Source organism: Macrobrachium nipponense, chromosome 13 (assembly GCF_015104395.2).
Source record: "Macrobrachium nipponense isolate FS-2020 chromosome 13, ASM1510439v2, whole genome shotgun sequence".
NCBI classification, from domain to species: domain Eukaryota; kingdom Metazoa; phylum Arthropoda; class Malacostraca; order Decapoda; family Palaemonidae; genus Macrobrachium; species Macrobrachium nipponense.
Genome location: NC_087206.1, coordinates 9,326,886 through 9,331,885, shown reverse-complemented (window position 1 = coordinate 9,331,885; position 5,000 = coordinate 9,326,886).

The window sequence follows — 5,000 nt, the reverse complement described above, 5'->3', positions numbered from 1 at the left end:
GAAATCAAAAGCGTTTAGCCTGCAGGGTCCTTGGGAGATGCGAACAAAGAAAAAATTCGGCGGAGAGAGATCTTACAAAAATCGATGGGAACGGCACCAATCGTGGTAGGTTCCTGGAAGGAATAATAGAGGACTTAGCAACCACAGCTCGGAGATTTCAGCAACTGCAACGTTGCCAAGAGATGATGAACGGATACTTTTCCCCTCCGGTGTTGTACATCTTCGCCCATTCTATGATTTACTCGATCAGTTCCACCTTCCATGTGACGGTTGTAGGGCTAATGGATATCTTAGATGGATTCTTCATCTGGACCAGTTTCAATGTCGTGACGCTCATGTTTTTGTGTTGCACACCAGACTTCGTCAAAACCCAAGTAAGCCTTGAGACAGGTATTGCTAGACCATGTCTCCTTGCTGATGGACTTTGCATCAAGCAGCCAGTTTTGTAGGCAGAATTGATAGCGTGCATTAAGTGGCCAATTTGGACGCCAAAAATGAAAGCAAACAGTGTGTAAAGTGGCCAGTTTTGCGGCCAAAACTGAAAGCAAGCATAGCAGCAGGCAGCCAGTTTTGGCTGCGGAATTGGAAGCGCACAACCTGCATCGCATGAAATAGCCAATTTTGGCGTCAAAACTGAAAATGGCCATTGCTTCAAGCAGACAATTTCGTCGCCAAAACTGAAATTGACCACTGCATCAAGCAGACAATTTTGGCACCAACACTAAAATCATGTAGCAGTGCATTACATGAAGTGGCCAGGTTTGACGCCAAAACTGAAAGCATGTATTGCATGAAGTGGTCATACTTGAAGTGGTCAGCTTTGGCCCCAAACTGAAAGCGTGTAGCATTGCTTTGTATGAATTAGCCAATTTTGGCAGCAAAATTGAAGTAGTAATATCTTTGCACCAATGCATAAAAACATAAAGGACAGAACGAATATTCTCGGCACTAGTGAAATATACTCAAAACATGGTCATGCGTCACAGTTTTAAGATTTTATATTTTAAAGTGTGAATTATTGCATGGGATGGTTTTTGGCCATTCACTCACTAATGAGTTAGGTCTAGTGATAAAGTCCCTTCTTGCAAAATGCAAGGTTGCAAGCCTCATGCACCCGCACACTTTCTGTTATAACCATTATGCTTCTTATTATTAATGTAAACCTCTCTTATGGGGGAGAGGGGGCGGGGTAGTGCCGTCAGAGCACCACACACGGTGAAGTGTAGGAATAACTGAAGGTTCTTTGCAGCGTCCCTTCGGCCCCTAGCTGCAACCCCTTTCATTCCTTTTACTGTACCTCTTGTTTATATTTTCCTTCCATCTTACTTTCCACCCTCTCCTAACAATTGTTTCATAGTGCAACTGCCAGGTTTTCCTTCTGTTACACCTTTCAAACCAATTTTGCTCACAATAACCCTTTCAGTGCTGAATGACCTCATAGGTCCCAGTGTTTGGCCTTTGGCATAAATTTCATATTCAATTCAATTCCTGGTAAATTGATAAAACAAATGCCCTATGTATCATGTGCATATAGAGGGAGTAGACATCTTTTGAATGTGTGATGTGAAGTCACTTGTCATGTTGATCGCTGAACATTCATAAGCAAATGTTACCTGCTAAGTCTTGGTCGATTTTTGCCTTATATATGAAGCACAACAATGTGGCTTTTCGCCAATCAATAGGTTTTAGTTCAATGGGTACTTGAAGAGAGAGAGAGAGAGAGAGAGAGAGAGAGAGAGAGAGAGAGAGAGAGAGAGAGAGAGAGAGAGAGAGAGAGAATTTAATTCTCCTACTTTAACAAGGTATCTTTCTCTCCCACATAGGCATGTTAGCAAAGCTTAATGCATGAAAGAAAAGTCAAAATGCATGAAAAAAGTGAAATTCTTATTTCATTGTTGCACTATCAACTTGTACAATTTTCACGACAGCTAAACATAATTCCGATTTTTTTTCAAATAATGTTAATATTTCAGTCACCCGGGTCATTTTAACAAGATGATATTTGTCAAATACCAACAGACTACGCCCTGTTTAAAGTACGAAATATTAATGCATTAGATAGATAATACGTCGCAGCTTAAGGTCAGGGTGACGCCAGATAATCAGTCGTTTAAATAACATGAATAAGACGGCATCAGTAACCAATCAGTCATTCAAAAAATGAACAACAGTATAATATCTACAAAAATAATTGTGGAGACGTCATTGACAAATTGCAAAGCTGACTATGCAACTCTTAACCTTGTCTTGATACAAATGAATAAATAAATAAATAATTAAACAATTAAGTTAATAGGTAAACATTATTATTATTATTATTATTATTATTATTATTATTATTATTATTATTATTATTATTATTATAATACAGAAGATGATATCTACAAAAATAATTGTGGAGGCGTCATTGACAAATTGCAAAGCTGACTATGCAACTCTTAACCTTGTCTTGATGAAAACAAATAAATGAATAAATGATTAATCAATTAAGTTAATAGGTAAACAATATTATTATTATTACTATTATTATTATTATTATTTTTTTTTTTTGCTCTATCACAGTCCTCCAATTCGACTGGGTGGTATTTATAGTGTGGGGTTCCGGGTTGCATCCTGCCTCCTTAGGAGTCCATCACTTTTCTTACTATGTGCGCCGTTTCTAGGATCACACTCTTCTGCATGAGTCCTGGAGCTACTTCAGCCTCTAGTTTTTCTAGATTCCTTTTCAGGGATCTTGGGATCGTGCCTAGTGCTCCTATGATTATGGGTACGATTTCCACTGGCATATCCCATATTCTTCTTATTTCTATTTTCAGATCTTGATACTTATCCATTTTTTCCCTCTCTTTCTCTTCAACTCTGGTGTCCCATGGTATTGCGACATCAATGAGTGATACTTTCTTCTTGACTTTGTCAATCAACGTCACGTCTGGTCTATTTGCACGTATCACCCTATCCGTTCTGATACCATAGTCCCAGAAGATCTTTGCCTGATCGTTTTCTATCACTCTAGGTTGGTGCTCGTACCACTTATTACTGCAAGGTAGCTGATGTTTCTTGCACAGGCTCCAGTGGAGGGCTTTTGCCACTGAATCATGCCTCTTTTTGTACTGGTTCTGTGCAAGTGCCGGGCATTCGCTTGCTATGTGGTTTATGGTTTCATTTTTCGTATTGCACTTCCTGCATATGGGAGAGATGTTATTTCCGTCTATCGTTCTTTGAATATATCTGGTTCTTAGGGCCTGATCTTGTGCCGCTGTTATCATTCCTTCAGTTTCCTTCTTTAGCTCTCCCCTCTGTAGCCATTGCCATGTGTCATCGCTGGCTAGTTCTTTAATCTGTCTCATGTATTGTCCGTGCATTGGTTTGTTGTGCCATTCCTCTGTTCTGTTTGTCATTCTCCTGTCTCTGTATATTTCTGGGTCTTCGTCTACTTTTATTAGTCCTTCTTCCCATGCACTCTTTAGCCACTCGTCTTCACTGGTTTTCAGATATTGCCCCAGTGCTCTAATCTCGATGTTGACGCAGTCCTCTATACTTAGTAGTCCTCTCCCTCCTTCCTTTCGTGTTATGTATAGTCTGTCCGTATTTGCTCTTAGGTGTAGTGCTTTGTGTATTGTCATATGTTTCCTGATTTTCTGATCTATGCTGCGGAGTTCTGCCTTCGTCCATTCCACTATTCCTGCGCTGTATCTGATTACTGGCACTGCCCATGTGTTTATGGCTTTTATGATATTTCCGGCGTTGAGTTTTGACTTGAGTATCGCCTTGAGTCTCTGCATATATTCTTTCCTGATCGTGTCCTTCATCTCTTGGTGTTTTACATCCTCTCCTTCCATTATTCCCAGGTATTTGTATCCTGTCTCATCTATGTGTTTGATGTTGCTCCCATCTGGTAGCAACATCAAACACATATTATTATTATTATTATTATTATTATTATTATTATTATTATTATTATTATTATTATTATTATTATTATTATTATTATTATTATTAATTAAACCGAAGATGATCCCTATTCATTTCATATGGAACAAGCACACAAGGGCCACTGACTTGCAATTCAAGCTTCCAAAAAATATGGCATTCATTTGAAAGGAACAACAGAAAGTAATAAGAAACGCAGAAAAAAGCTCTTAAAAAAATAACAAATTAGTAAATGAATAGATATAAACGTAAGTAAATTAAAAAAATACAATGAAAATTGTTATAAGTTTAGTACCTTTTAAGGACCCGGTTGCCAAACATCCTTAGGGAGACATTGCCAAGTGTTTTTATTTATTTATTTACTTTTTTTTTTTTAGTTGGACGAACTGAGGACTTCTCTATCACACTGGCGGCTGCACGCGTCAGACCCTGTTCTCGAAAATAAGGTGAGATAATAAATAGACTTCACTGGTTTTTGTTAATCGTTGCTATAAGTCGACTGGTTATGATATATATATTGATTTTAAATTACGGAGAAATAAAAAAAAAAACGTGATGATTATATGAACAAAGTTACGGCCACGAAGGAAAACTGAAACAGGTTTACTTCGTGGCTGTAACTTTGTTCATATAGGCTATACGTACACACACACACACACATGCATAAAATTAACAGTAAAATGAGCTATCAATTTATATATATATATATAATATATATATATATATATATATATATATATAAATTGATAGATATAGCGCTATTCAAAGACGCAGTCACTCACAGTAACACATATTACTGTTTATTTTGGAAATTCAGATAGAGATAATCCGTAGGGCCACCGTAAAACATGTATGACAGACTCTTGAAAGAAAGACGAACTCTTAAAATAAACATGTAATAAAGAAAGTTTCTTGTCGTTGCAGCTAACGTACTTACTCGACGTCGTGGACACCTTCCCTCCTTTCAGTATTGGGGGCTACTTCGTGGCTGCAAAAGCTAGGCTTATTGACGTGAGTTTTAATGTGTGTGACTTTGCATGTTCACTTTCATGTACGTGAACACATATGCA